Source organism: Pelodiscus sinensis, chromosome 12 (genome assembly GCF_052426305.1).
Source record: "Pelodiscus sinensis isolate ZL-2025 chromosome 12, ASM5242630v1, whole genome shotgun sequence".
NCBI lineage: Eukaryota > Metazoa > Chordata > Testudines > Trionychidae > Pelodiscus > Pelodiscus sinensis.
In genome coordinates this window covers 964,606-979,911 of record NC_143063.1, presented here as the reverse complement: position 1 = coordinate 979,911, position 15,306 = coordinate 964,606, and the positions used below count along the sequence as shown (strand labels likewise).

Sequence of the window (15,306 nt, the reverse complement as noted above, 5' to 3'; positions counted from 1 at the left end):
CGTTGGCTGGGCCTCCCCAGCGCCCTGCCCAGGGCCCCTTCCGACAGCACGTGGGTCAGATCCAAGCCCCACCTCAGCTGCCCCCAACAACCACACAGAAGGAACCGCGCTGGCCAGAGCTGCCCCTGGCCACTAGGCCCGGCCGGGCCAGCCGACGGGTGAGCGGGCGCTGGTTCCCCCCACGGAAGGGACCCTCCCTAGCCCACAGGAGAAGGGGCTCAAGGCTCCGGGTGTGGGGAAGGGGCTGGCAGGGAGCAGAGGGGCCCAGCGGCGCTGTATGGCAGCTCAACAGGCCAGGCACAAAGGTTTTGCCGCAGCCCAGCCGAAGGGGCTGTGGGCCTCTGGCCTGGCTCCTGCCCAGGCTGGCGAGGCGAGAATCAAGCCGCTGCTTGTTCCCTCCAGCCCGTGGGGCAGAGATCTCAGGGCTGGTGCTTTGCAAAGCAGCTGCCCGTCGTCCTCAGGGGGTTAGGTCCTCAGCAGCGAGGAGACTGTCAGCTGGCCCATGCATCAGCCCTCACGAGCTCCAGGGGAGGCACATGCACGGGATGGCCTGCTCCCCGGGCCAGGAGGCAATACCCAGCCAAGGCCACAGGGCTCAGGCCGGGGCTGCCAGGCAGAGGAGGGGCAAAGCGAGGGAGTTTGCGGGGCCCCCTCCGAGAGTGCAGCACACAGAGGCTGCAATTCAGGGCACTGGAGGTCGCTTCAAGTGCTCTGGGGGCTCCAGAAATGCACCACCCATGTTCGAAAGGCTGTGACCCTGCTGGCATGTGAAGGAGGCAGCATGGGCCCAGGGCTGCACTCAAGAAACATGGGTTCTAGTCCCAGCACCCCCACTAACCTGCTGGATGACCCTGAACAGGCCTTCTCCGCCCCTTGTGCCTCAATTTCCCCAACTGTAAAATGGGGTCATGGCACTGGCTTCCCTTGTCAAGTGTTTTAGGACAGACTGAGAAACAGCACCAGAGGGACTATCTAAAGCAGAGAAAGGGAGGGCTTAGCAGAACCCGATGTTTATTCATCTGGAATTGGGACTGATAGTATCAGTTTATTGTTAAGTTTTAGATTAATTTAAACCTTCACAATTGTGTGAGATTGCAAGGGGGGCGGGTCAGGCAAGTATTTTATGACAGAAAGTGTTGAGATGCAGAAAATGAAAACTTTGTAACCGTCAAAATACAAATTGTCAACATGGCATGTCTAAATACACCGCGTAAATATCCCTCAACTGGAGTAAGAAAAACGCAGCTTAGGAACTTTTACCTGGCCTATGTGTAAACTTTGATCCTAGTCCATGGAAATATTTTGCCACTGAGTTGCTTGTGTACAGCAAAACTAGCGTGTATGGATACTTACCAATAAAATCTACCCCCCCAGCCTATATCCAGCGCCAGTGCTGAGCGGAAGCGAAGGCAGGCATGCGCGCGCTGCACACGGGGGAGGGAAAAGGGGGGAGCTGTACTACAGTTGCAAAATAGCTTTGGTCAGATGTTTGTTATTTTGCAATGTATCCTTGCTGAGTCTGCGGAACAGGGCACTGCTCCCAAACTCCCCACTGGCAGCGCCAATGCAAAAAGCAACCCACACGGCATGGTCTGACGGCTCCGGGCACGTGCTACTGGGATGGCGAGCTGGCTGCTCGCCCCAGGGCAGCGCTGGGGGGCTGCAGTTCAGGGACCCTGCTCCCCCAGTGCCAGGGGACGGGAATGCTGCAGAGGCAGGGAAGACGATGCTCCGGGATGAAGGAGACCACGCAGCAGGGCAGATCCCACAAGACTGCTCCCGGACCCACGTCGCCCCAGGGCCAATGGCAGATTCAGACCCACATCCATGCGTTTCTCACCCTCTAAGCACACGGAGCACAGAGAACCCTTATACGGGCGGGGAGAGCGCGCAGCCCCATTCTACGGACAGGAAACAGGCCCGGAGAGACAACAACGCCCAAGTGAGTCAGTAGTACCCCTGGGAAAAGACACCAGTCTGCCCCCCCCTCCTCCCACAGCCACACGGCTCCTCCTACCCCATCCCCGTGCTCAGTCTGGTCACTGCTGCAGCAGCCGGCGGCTCCTAGGCACCATGGGCCGGTTTTAATATTTTGGGATTGGCAACCCCCGACTCTGAACCTGCAGGTGGCCTCTGGGGAAGCTGCTTTGTGGCTCTGTAAGCGAGAGCGGTCACGGACGGGGTGACGCAATTCTGCAGGCGGCCGAATCGCAGCCATTAGCCATGTGGCGAAGCAGGGGCTCCAAGCCCCGCCTCTCTGCCTGCCCGGGGCCACATCCCACCCAGGCAGAGCTGGACGGCGGCCAGGGCTTGTTTCAGCACCGGAGGAGGAAGGGGCAGGCGCTCCGCCCTGGAAGAGCTTGTTGAACATCAGTCCAATGGCCCAGGTTTGGGTCTTAGACCCCGAATCATTACGAGACCCACAAAATAGCTCAGCTTGATCCGCCCCAGGCCAGGGAAAGAGCAGCTTGGGCTAAGGAAGGGGGATGGGAGAGGGTACCAAGAAGAGTCTACAGCTGATGAACTCAGAGAAGATGAAGGTTGGCAGAGACCTCAGGAGGCCTTCAAGTCCAACCTCCTCCCCAAAGCCAGACCAGCCAGGGACTGGAGGGGGAACCAAGAAGAGCTAATACACAGTGAGGGTCCATCAGGCCCAAGGTCCATCAGGCCTTGCACAGCGCAGTCTCGGGCGCGGAGGTGCCTTGAGACTTAAGTACATAGAAAACACATTCGGCATCTGCTGCCTGCTCCCTGGGCGTCTGTGCCCCAGTTCTCCCCACCTCGTCCACAGTGCAGGGGGGACTGTAAATTAGGGATGCGAAGGACTAGTGGCTCCCCCCGCTTGCTGCCTCTATCAAAGAGACAACAAGTGGGCAGGGGAAAGGGGGAGGAGGTACTTCACGTGGCACTGCCACTTTGGAGCTTGGGGCCAGATGCTGCAATCTAGGCAGCGCTGCCGCTTTGAAATGCCGCATGCAGCCCAGGGCCAGCAGGGGTGTCCCCAGGCTGCACGTGGCGTCTCAAAGCGGCAGCACCGCGTGGAGCCCGGGATCAGCTGGGGACTCTCCCGGGCTCCATGTGGCACTGTCACTTTGAAACGCCGCGGGGAGCCCGGAAACAGGCTGCATGTGGCATTTCAAAGCAGCAGCACCGTGTGGAGCCCAGGATCAGCTGGGGACTCTCCTGGGCTCCATGCGGCGCTGTCACTTTGAAACGCCGCGGGGAGCCCGGAAACAGGCTGCACGTGGCGTTTCAAAGCAGCAGCACCGTGTGGAGCCCGGGATCAGCTGGGGACTCTCCCGGGCTCCATGTGGCGCTGTCACTTTGAAACGCTGCAGGGAGCCCAGCAACAGGCTGCACATGGGGAATCCAGCTGATCCCGGGCTCCACCTGGCGCTTTTGCAACATGCATGGACTATTCGATTAGTCAACAGTCAATATTTAACATCCTTACTGTAGATGACACATGGCCAGAGTCACCCCAGCCAGAAGGGCACCGTGCAAGAAGCAGGAGGGATGCTGCGTCTCCACCGGAGACTCATTGGAAAGAGAAGATCACCACCACCATGACCGGTCCCGCCAAGCCCTTTTGGGAGCCGGAGGATGAGACATCAGATTCAAGCACCTTGCGTCAGCAACATCCACCCCCAGCCAAGGGCCAGCATTGCAGACTGTGTGTTCCTGAGAACCCCTTGGCTCTGGCAGGGTTCCTGGGAAGGGCAACAGGTAAAAGGGAACGGAGGCCGGCAACGCCTGCAGGCGTCATGGCCCCGCTGCGCAGCGTGGGAAGCCAAGCAGCGCCAATCTCACCCCGAACACGGGGAGGCGCTGCAGGCTCTGCGGAGGCAGCCGTGTCCGTCAGGCGGGACATGCCTCCCAGGTGCAAATGGCAGCGTGGCCTGAGCTCTACGCCCAGAGGCCACTGACTCCTAACAAGGGGCCCCGGCCCATCCCCGCTCTGAGCTCCAAGCGACGAATGAATGAAGCACCAGGCCCCACCCCTTGTCACGCCTGCGAGTGCGGCACGTCCCCACCAGGCCCTGTTCCAGCACCAAAGCACAAGGCTGCTCTCTAGATGTCGGTGCGCCAGGCAGCCACCGCTCCTGGTGGTTTCTCCTGGGAGAGGGATGCTCTCCTTTCAAGCTGACAGCTGTGGCCTAATTTTCAAGGAAACTGACACGCTCCTTATTTCCGCCCATACAATTTCTTGCATGAGAAGTAAAATAGGTTAGAGCTGGCTGCAAGCCAGGCTAACAGCAGCTCAGCCTCAGCTGCTTAGCCAGGTCTGGAGGCAGCATGAGAAGGGCCAGTGGATGCAGGCGGCCGCAGGGGGAAGGGGGCGAGGTCTAGCTGCCCCCGTGGCCCTCTCCACAATCTTGGAGCTGTCGCGGGGCGACGGGAGCTCCCCGGCGCCGCTGCTGTCCTACGGCAGTGTGGGCAAACCAGCCCTTGTAGGCAAACAGCTGGGACAGAGCCCCCCGTCAGCTGCTTGAGCCCAGCAGCAAAATGGCAGGGGCGCCCCACATCTGCCAAGGGGCTGGCATGCTGGCCACGTCCTCCACTTTCAGTCCTGCTCCTGCAGCAGCCTGGTGTTTAGGGCGAGGGGAGCGGCAGGTGTTCTGCTGAGCCCAGTGCAATTCACGTTCCGGAGGCCTGGATCCGCACGAAGGAACTGAAACGGCCGACAGGACACGTAGGAGCGACAGCTCCGCGCTGGAACAGGGTCTTGGGGGCAGCAAGGGAGCCCAGCACTGGAAGCCGATAGTGGGGCAGTGGGAGCGAGGTTCAAGGCAGGATTTGGAGGAGAGCAGCCCCTCGCACCGCCCTGGCAGGAAGCCTGGCGCCCAGGTCTCGTGCTCACCGTGCGATGCTGCAGCGAGGCGGAGGCATGGGGACCCCAACGAAAAGCACCGCAGCATCCGCACAGCTCTTAGTGGCCTGAGCTCAGTGGCTGGCTGCCACAGGCAGGGTGACCTCAGAAGGCAGAGAGCAAAGCATGAGTGGCCAGCCGAGGAGGGCAGAAGACAAAGGCGCGCAGGAGAGGGATGAAAGTGAATCTGGAGGGCGGAGGGGGCAGAGCAGCACCAGGACTAAGATGCGCAGCTTGGATCCAGCGTTCGGGGTCGAGGGGGTTCCGGCTCAGGTCCAGCTCTCAGGCCAGCTTGAAGGGAGGTGACAAATTTAGCCTGGCAGAAGGAAGCGGAAGCCAGGCAAGGAGCGAAGGGAGGAGAGCCTGAAGAAAGAAGCCTGACTCAGGGTATTCAGGGAATCTGATTGTGAAGCAAGCTGTCCGGAGCACAAGTGACTAGTTCTGCAGACTGGCCATGGGACAGCGGAGTGACGGAGAAGGCCAGAAAGACCGAGTGCATTCCCCTGACGGGTTACAGCAGGATGGAGGAGAAGCTAAGCAGCCCTGGAACATCAGTGGCTGCAGGGGTCACTGCCAATGCCATGCTGGGTGCAAGAGCACGGCAGGGATGAGTGTCGGATACCGCACACGGGAGAACAGCCGAGCAGGGGAAGAGCTGCCGACAGATTCCAGCTCCTGGGTGGTCACTGATGACTAGGGGAGGTGCGTGGAGGCCAAGAGGCAGGGAAAGGCGAAGTACTTGGACGGGAGGAGAAAAGACGGTTCAGCGGTGCCCTTTGGCTCCACTCAGCTAGCCACTAGGTCTGCCCCCTTCCTCGGGGCGGCTGGCAGCAGCAACTGGCCTTCCAAGGATGGATACATGGGGAGGCTCCGGCAGACTGAGGTAAGGAAGAAGGCTGCGGGCGGACGAAGAGAAAAGGCGGAAAGCTGGCGCGTCCTAGTTCCTTCCCAAGCCGCGTGGGAGCTCTGACGAGCTGGTAGTTGTAGGTCAGACTCTGGGGAGAAGGAGTTTAAGGGAGGTGAAACTTGAGGTACGCCCGACAAATCAGCCGCCTGCACAAGCTGCAGTAATCCGGGAAGGTGGAGCGCCCCGCCCATAACCCCGTCTCAAGTCGGATTCTCTTCCGCTTGGTGTTTTCTGGGGGGTGCCAGACTACAGGTCTTCAAAATCAGTAAGTCGCCCTGTGGCGCCCGAGTGACTAACGAATACACAGGGTCGCGGCTCCCTTCCTTCTCCCCCGAGAGCAGAGGCACGTCACAGCCTGGCCCTACTCTTGCCGCACATGCAGGTGTTGGGACGTCTCTCCCTGGCACTGGGGCTGGAGTTCCTGCCGCCCCTTGGAATGCCGGCTGGGCAGGCCCTCGTTGCCACGCCGGGCAGAGGGGTTGTTCCCACCCTGCACTGCCGAATGATACAAACTGCTCCTGCCCCTCTGGAGGCGAGAGCGTTCCCAGGGCTCCGAGACGCTAACGAGCAGTGCAGCCCCTCGCAAGCTCGCTGGAAAGCGGCATCTGGCCTGTGCACACCTGCCTGGAGTGGTTATGAGCTGCGGCGTCCACCTGCAGCAAAGGGGTTTTCAACCCCACTGCCTGGGGAAGAGCAGAACCCAGCAACGGCCACTCAGGCGCCCAGCTCCCAGGGGCTGCTCTGCGTGCGTTACCCACCCGCGCACACACTGCAGGGGGGCAGACAAGGGTTAGAAGAGTTTTTCTAGCAGATCAGAAAGCCAAGCCCAAGGAGATTTGTCTAGGAGACCCCCAGGCCACGTTTCAGACACCAGCCATTACTGCAAGCACATCACCCCGGGCAGCTGAATGTGTGGAATCCAGCAGTCCAACCAGGAGCAGCCAGCATCCCAGCCAGCCTCCCTCAGCCCACCCAGCCGCAATAGACCCCCACGTGCTCACTGGCCTGAGCCCTTCCTGCCCGCAATCTCATTCCCCTGCCCACAAGTCTGGCTGCTCCACCCGCACACTCTGCTGGCCTGGCCTGAAGGGCTGTCCTCTTCCCAGGCTCGCTCCTGTGACCAGCGTTCAAGGGGAAGCTGCACTAGGGGGATGTCTAGACAACAGCCCTCTTTCGACAGAGGGATGTCAATTAGACAGATCGAAAGTGCAAATGAAGCTGGGATTTCAATTTCCTGTGCTTCATTTGCATAATGGCGGCCGCGTGTTCTTTTGAAAAAGGGCTTTCTGAAAGTGAAAGCGCTGTCTAGACGCAGTTCTTTTGGGGAAAAACCCCTTTTTCAAAAGATCCTGTACGAGGAGGGTTTTTTCCTGAAAAACCGCGTCTAGACAGCGGTTTCACTTTCAGAAAGCCCTTTTTCAAAAGAACGCGCGGCCGCCATTATGCAAATGAAGTGCAGGAAATTCAAATCCTGGCTTCATTTGCAATTTCAATCGTTCTAATTGACATCCCTCTGTCGAAAGAGGGCTGTAGTCTGCCTGTCTAATTGACATCCCTCTGTCGAAAGAGGGCTGTAGTCTAGACTTGCCTGGAGAGAGCTGCAATTCCAGCTGGAAGAGTCAGTGATCAGAAGGAGACCCCATCTACTGGAAGGCATGAGATGTGTAGTCCCACCACCCCCAAGAGAAGACAACGGGTGGTGGTGGTTGGGGACTCCCTCCTAAGAGGGCCCGAGTCATCCATCTGCTGTCCAGACCTGCAATCTCAAGTGTGCGCTGCTTACCAGGAGCTCGCATTCAGAATGTGACCAAGAGTCTTCTGAGACTGATCAAACCTTCCTGCTTCTCCATGTGGGAACTAACGATACAGCCAAGAATGACCCTGAGCGGTTCACAGCGGATTACGTAGTGCTGGAAAGAAGGATCAAGGAATTTGAAGCGCAAGTGGTGTTCTCGTTCATCCTTCCAGTTGAAGGACAAGTTCAAGGTCCAGGTAGGGATGGTCGAATTGAGGAAGTAAATGCATGGTTGCACAGGTGGTGTCGTTGGGGGACGGTGACCTAAGCCCTGAAGTAAGTGGGGGAAGTTGGATACCAGGAAGGAACACCAGGAGGAAGAAGCAACAAAGGAGGACCCCTGATTCAAATGGAGAAGATAGAGCGATCAACTGGTTATCTAAGGTGTTTGTACATGAATGCAAGAAACCTGGGAAAGAAGCAGGGAGAATTAGAAGCCCTGGCCCAGTCAAAGAACTATGATTTGACTGGAATAACGGAGACTTGACTGGATGAGTCGCATGACTGGGGCGCTGGCGCGGAAGGGTGCAGACTGTTCAGGAAGAACAGGCGGGGGGAAAAGGAGGAGGAGTTGCACGGTACGTAAGAGAGCACTACGATTGCTCGGAGCGCCAGTATTTAGAGGGAGAAGAGCCTGTTGAGAGTCTTTGGTGAAGCAACAGGGGTGATGTTGTGGTTGGTGTCTGCTATAGACCAGATCAGGTGGATGAGATAGATGAGGCTTCTTCAGACAACTCAGAGAAGCTTCCCGATCGCAGGCCCTGGCTCTCATGGGGGACGTCAATCACCCTGACGCGTTAGGAGAACAATACGGCAGGACACAGGCAATCCAGGGAGTTTTTGGAGAATGTTGGGGATAACTTCTTGGTACAGGTGCTGAAGGAACTGACCAGGAGCCTTGCGCAGCCTGACCTGCTGCTCACAAACAGGGAGGAACTAGTAGGAGAAGTAGAGGCGGGTGACAACCTCGGAAGCAGCAATCATGAGATGGTAGATTTCAGGATCCGGACCAATGGAAGAAAGGAGAGTAGCAAAATACACACCCTGGACTTCAGAGGAGCAGACACTGACTCCCTCAGAGAACTGATGGGCAGGATTCCCTGGGATGCTTACAGGAGAGCTGGCAGTATTTTAAAGAAGGCTTATTAAAGGCATAGGAAACCATCCCAATGCACAGTAAGAAAAAACAAATATGGTAGGCAACCAGACTGGCTTACCAGGGAAATCCTTGGTGAACTTAAACACAAAAAGGAAGCTTAAAAGAAGTGGAAACTTGGACAGATGACTAGGGAGGAGTATAAATATATTGCTCGAGAATGCAGGGGAGTTATCAGGAAGGCCAAAGCGCAACTGGAATTGCAGATAGCAAAGGATGTGAAGGGTAACAAGAAAAATTTTCACAAGCATGTTAGCAATAAAAGGGTGATCAGAGAGGGGGTGGGGCCCTTACTGGAGGAGGGAGGTAACCTAGTGACAGATGATGTGGGGAAAGCTGAAGCACTCAATGCTTTCTTTGCCTCTGTCTTCACAGACAAGGTCAGCTCCCAGACTACTGCACTAGGCAACGCAGTATGGGAAAGAGGTGGGCAGCCCTTGGTGGAAAGAGAACAGGTTAAGAACTATAGAAAAGCTAAACATACGCAAATCCATGGGCCCGGATTTAATGCATCCGAGGGTACTGAGGGAGTTGGCAAATGTCATTGTGGAGCCTTTGGCCATTATCTTTGAAAACTTGTGGAAATCGGGAGAGATCCCAGATGACTGGAAAAAGGGAAGACGGACCATTCAGGGAACTACAGCCCAGTCAGCCTCACCTCAGTCCCTGGAAAATCATGGAAGGGACCCTCAAGGAATCCATTTTGAAGCACTTGGAAGAGGGGAAAGTGATCAGGAATAGTCAACATGGACTCACCAAGGACAAGTCGTGCCTGGCCAGTCTGATTAGCTTCTATGATGAGGTAACTGGCTCTGTAGACATGGGGAAGACAGTGGATGTGATAGACCTTGACTTTAGCAAGGCTTTTGATACGGTCCCCCACAATATTCCTGCCAGTAAGTTAAGGGAATGTGGATTGGATAAATGGACAGTAAGATGGATAGAAAGCTGGCTAGACTGTTGGGCCCAGCGGGTAGTGATCAATGGCTCGATGTCAGCTTGGCGGTTAGTTTCAAGCAGAGTGCCCCAAGGTTCGGTTCTAGGGCTGGTTTTGTTCAACACCTTCATTAATGACCTGGATGAGGGGCTGGATTGCACCCTCAGCGAGTTTGCAGATGACACTAAGCTAGAAGGAGAGGTAGATACGCTGGAGGGCAGGGAAGGGTCCAGAATGACCTGGCTAGATTAGAGGATTGGGCCAAGAGAAATCTGATGAGGTTCAACAAGGACAAGTGCAGAGTCCTGCACTTGGGATGGAAGAATCCCAAGCATAGTTACAGGCTGGGGACTGACTGGCTAAGTAGTAGTTCTGTAGAAAAGGACCTGGGGGTTACAGTGGATGAGAAGCTGGAGATGAGTCAACAGGGGGCCCTTGTAGCCAAGAAGGCTAATGGCATATTAGGGTGCATTAAGAGGAGCATTGCCAGTAGATCCAGAGATGTCATTATTCCCTTTTATTCGGCTCTGGTGAGGCCAAATCTGGAGTACTGTGTCCAGTTCTGGGCCCCCCACTACAAAAAGGATGTGGACACATTGGAGAGGGTCCAGCGCAGGGCAACCAAAATTCTGAGGGGGCTGGAGCACATGGCCTATGAGGAGAGGTTGAGGAAGTTGGGTTTGTTTAGTCTGCAGAAGCGAAGAGTGAGGGGGGATTTGAGAGCAGCCTGCAACTTCCTGCAGGGAGGTTCCAAAGAGGCTGGAGAGAGGCTGTTCTCAGTGGTGACAGATGGCAGAACAAGGAGCAGTGGGGGAGGTCTAGGTTGAAGATTAGGAAAAACTATTTCCCTAGGCAGGTGGGGAAGCACTGGGCTGGGTTCCCTAGGGAGGGGGTGGAGTCTCCATCCCTAGCAGTGTTTAAGTCTCGGCTTGAGAAAGCCCTGGCTGGGCTGATTGAGTTGGGTTGGTCCTGCTTTGGGGAGGAAGCTGGACTCGATGCCTCCTGAGGTCTCTGCTGGCCCTGGATTGTATGAAGCCTAGCCACACAGGCTGGACACGACAGGAGCAGCAGATGGGTGGGATGGCTCATGAGCCAACCTCCTGGGTGAGGAACAGCCAGGAGGCCTCTGAGGGTCGCGTGGGAGGAGATGAGATCAGAACAATGAGCCCTCGGATCTGCAGGTTGTGGCGGCAGCGAGACTGTCTGGAAGTCCAGCCCTGCCCCATGGAGAACATGACTGACGGGGACACCGATGGGCTCGCAGCAACAGCCTGTCTGCCCTGAGTGCGGCTGGCTTGCTCCACGCAATGCCCACAGCAAGCCAGCCCCACGCACGGCACAGGCCCGAAGTGGAAAGCCAGGCAGGAGGCTGACGTGTCGACGAGGATTCCAGAGGTGCCAGGCTGTGCCGCCGGGTCGGTGAGCCAGAAGCCCCCTGCAAGAGCAGGGCAAGATGCCAAAGTTGATTCCTCGCCCTTCCCTGGTCTCCTCTGCTGCCTTGTAACGAGACGCTCTGCTCCACTGAGTCATGCAAAACCAGGAAGGACCCGAGAGCCACAGCAGCTGAGAGGACACTCAGCAGGTTACACGTGTCTGGTACCTCAATAGTTAACACCTCCTTGCTTCAGCCCCCCTGCCACGGATCAGTGCTTCTGCCAACACCCCCGCACATTTTCCAGGCTGAGCAGAGCCTGGAGGATCCTAGCAGCCTTTCCTCGCTCACTTCACTTGCCCCGGGAGCAGAGACAACACAGTGGTCAGCACCCTACTGCTTCACAAGAGGCCCAAGTCTCCTTGCACGGGTATGAAGCGCAGCATCCGCTGACCCTGGAGTTACACTGTGTGAAGGAGAGGTGACTGGAGCCGGTTTATCTGGACAGGAGACACACCAGCTGTTCAGAAACGGGTCTAGCTATGGCCCCTAGGGCCACGTCAAACTCTCCCCCTTTCAATTCTCCAAGCCAAGTGTGCTGCATCTGGAGGGAATGGCAGCTTCCCAGCCTGCGCGTGGCATTGCCTGGGGGCTAGGGGAACGCTGGGAAGAGCTGCCCCCCCAAAGAACGCACAAGGAGGGATGCCGTCCTTTACTGAACTTCTTGCCCATTTCGCAAGGGTTGTTTCCCCTAGCCAGCACTTCCTCTCCCCCTCCTCTGCCTGGCCTTAATTAATCCCAGCCCATCCACATGTTTTCCATTTCTCTCAAGGAAAATACATCCCGTTCTTGTAAGCAGCTTGGAGCAATCTGGGTCAGAGCAAGTGGAGCGTGTAGGACAGTGAGCTAACTTCAGCAGCCCGCCAGGGGACAGTCCGTTGGCTGGGCACTATGCGGGGGGCTGGAGGCGTTCCCAGGACACCCCTCTTGGCGTCTGGGAGTGGTGGCGCTTGGCCCGGAGGTCCGAGGTTCACTCTGCGTTAGGGGCAAGGGAACCCCGACAGCGGAGGGCTGCTCAGCAAGGACGCTGGCCGGCGGGACACAGGAAGGTTGGAGGGTCACTGCTTGCTTCCAGCTTGCTAAGCAAGGCGTCGGGTGCAAACTCCAGTCCCCGTGGAGCTCTCCCGCCGCACTCTCGGCTTGCAGGGCTGGGTGGCCATTTGCACAGTCGTGTTCTATGCTCTGGCCAGGCCTCTTGAGCGGCTGCTGGAGAGATGAGAACCCAACAGGTCTTTGGGGTTCAAGCGCCCGCCAGAGGAAAGAACCAAGCGGGCCTCGTCCGACAGACGCCAAAGCCTTCCCGTGGGATGTAAAATCATGTTTAAAAAGGGAACTGGAAACGAGGGATGTAAGTGACTATCAACTACCCGATCACCTGAGTGCTCAGCTGCTAAGTGACATGGGATCATTCTTCTCAGACTAACTCCTGCCCCGAGTTAACAGACCCCATCAAAGCGCCTCCGTGCGCCCTCTGACAGCACGTGCTCCAGGAGCAGCAGCACAGTCCTTCCAGCAGGCAGACTGACCACCACTCTTCAGCATCCGCTACCAGGGCCAGGATTCAATGGATGCAGAAGTCAGAGCTAGAGCTGGGATGGACATGGGAGGACAGAAGCACGGCAGGGTAATTTGCCAGAGAGGGAGAGGGGGGAGAAGATGGACGATATCCGCCAACTGACTCCTGACCAGCTACCGTCATAAAAGGGACATGACGATCAACAGGAATGTCCGTTCATGGACCGACTGGCCAGCTCAGACCTCCCAATTATTGCATGAAAGGCGGGTTTCTTCGTGTCATCTTGCAGAGCAATTAAAAACAAGTCCAACTTTCAAGGGCAACAATGTAACGCACGGATTACCACCAACGTCCCCGCCAAGCCAACGGAAACCAAGCGGGGACCACGTGCACTAATGACTCTCACCTAAACGTGCACTTGAGAAGATTAGTGTCATGCTGACCAAAGGGGAGAACGCCACGGAGGGAAGAGCAACTTGGGACTGGAATTGATCCGCAACTAGAGGGGGGCCTGACCCAGGTTTCTGCATCCAACCCCCCACGGACCTACGGGACCATGCAGTTCTGAATGTGGAGGCTTGGACCTTTCAGCTGAATCCAGCTTCTCTCCTCTGTTTGCAACTGCCCTAAAGCCAGATGGCACATTCCTAGCTCAGACTTCAGAGATCACGCTGCCCCGCCCCATCCGGCGGCGACCGCAGAGCTCAAAGCACGTTTCTGACTGCTCGTCGTGCCACTCGGAGCCCTGCAGCTCCCTGAGCGCTGTTACGCTGGGGCTGGGGACGTCTTTAAAAAAGGAAAAGATCAAAATCAAAGGCTGCGGTTACGTCGTTCTGCGAGGCACCAGGGAGGCGGGGGAGAATGCTCAGTTCATTACAGCAAAAAGGGCAGCTGGCCAGAGAGCCATCTTGGCAGACAGCACAGAGCATTTTCACAGACTTCCCTGCTTCCCAGCACAGAAGCATCCCTTGTACAGATCACAGCTGTTTGGATTACGCCTGAGTTCATATCACAGTTTATCAAAGGGGGGAGGGTTTTTTCCCCTGCTTTCGCCAGTACAAGAAGAACAGTTCACATGAAAACAAACCAGAGTTTTGTTCTGCATGCATTAGCATGGAGGGTGGGAAAGAGGAGGAAGAAACACACACCAGCCTCATTGGAGGGGATTGGCAGTGAGAGGGCTCCCAAGTCCTGAAGCGCGAGCTGCTGCACACGGGGCTGGACTGGGTGGGCTGATTCAGGAGACTAGGTTACAGCAGGTCACATCTCTGGCCATCTACAGCCTCCCAGGAGTTGGATGTTCTCAGCTACAATGCTGGGGGGGAATCTCGAGTGCAGCCAAAAACGGGCAAACAAATGACCCAGTGGCAAAGCACTCACACAGGCCAAGAGTTGTGGAGGCTGGAAGCACTGGTGGGACAGGAGAAACATGCTTCAGGAGAGCTGGGCGGGGCCGGGGAGCTGGACTGGAAGGCGGGCGGCGTTGCAGGACTGGCGGGCGCTGGCAGAGCTGGGTGGGGCCGGGGAGCTGGACTGGAAGGCGGGCGGCGTTGCAGGACTGGCAGGTGCTGGCAGAGCTGGGTGGGGCCGGGGAGCTGGACCGGAAGGCGGGCGGCGTTGCAGGACTGGCAGGTGCTGGCAGAGCTGGGCAGGGCCGGGGAGCTGGACTGGAAGGCGGGCGGCGTTGCAGGACTGGCAGGCGCTGGCAGAGCGGGGTGGGGCCGGGGAGCTGGACCGGAAGGCGGGCGGCGTTGCAGGACTGGCAGGTGCTGGCAGAGCTGGGCGGGGCCGGGGAGCTGGACCGGAAGGCAGGCGGCATTGCAGGACTGGCAGGCGCTGGCAGAGCTGGGTGGGGCCAGGGATCTGGGATCGGAAGGCGGGCGGCGTTGCAGGACTGGCAGGTGCTGGCAGAGCTGGGCAGGGCCGGGGAGCTGGACTGGAAGGCGGGCGGCGTTGCAGGACTGGCGGGCGCTGGCAGAGCTGGGCGGGGCCGGGGAGCTAGACCGGAAGGCGGGCGGCGTTGCAGGACTGGCAGGTGCTGGCAGAGCTGGGCAGGGCCGGGGAGCTGGACTGGAAGGCGGGCGGCGTTGCAGGACTGGCAGGCGCTGGCAGAGCTGGGTGGGGCCGGGGAGCTGGACCAGAAGGCGGGCGGCGTTGCAGGACTGGCAGGTGCTGGCAGAGCTGGGCGGGGCCGGGGAGCTGGACCGGAAGGCAGGCGGCATTGCAGGACTGGCAGGCGCTGGCAGAGCTGGGTGGGGCCAGGGATCTGGGATCGGAAGGCGGGCGGCGTTGCAGGACTGGCGGGCGCTGGCAGAGCTGGGCGGGGCCGGGGAGCTAGACCGGAAGGCGGGCGGCATTGCAGGATACCGGGAAGAAATGCATAGAGCAAGGCGCGAGAAAGGAGGTCCCCAGTTTTGAATGGAGAAGATAGTGCAATCAACTGGTTACCTGAAGTGTTTGTACACTAATGCGAGAAGCCTGGGCAACAAACAGGAAGAACTGGAGGCCCTGGCCCAGACCAAGAAATATGATTTAATTGGGATAACAGAGACTTGGTGGGATGACTCGCATGACTGGAGCGCTGTCATGGAAGGGTATAGATTGTTCAGGAAGAATAGGCAGGGGAGAAAAGGAGGAGGAGTTGCACTATATGTAAGAGAGCACTATGATTGCTCTGAACTCCAGTATAAAGA

The 15,306-nt window shown here is 57.7% G+C and overlaps 1 protein-coding gene across 1 annotated transcript in view; it reads right to left on the bottom strand.

Moving 5' to 3' along the window:
* Positions 1 to 15,306, bottom strand: part of VAC14 (VAC14 component of PIKFYVE complex) — a 111,211-nt gene that overhangs the window by 27,431 nt on the left and 68,474 nt on the right. The window lies entirely within an intron of this gene.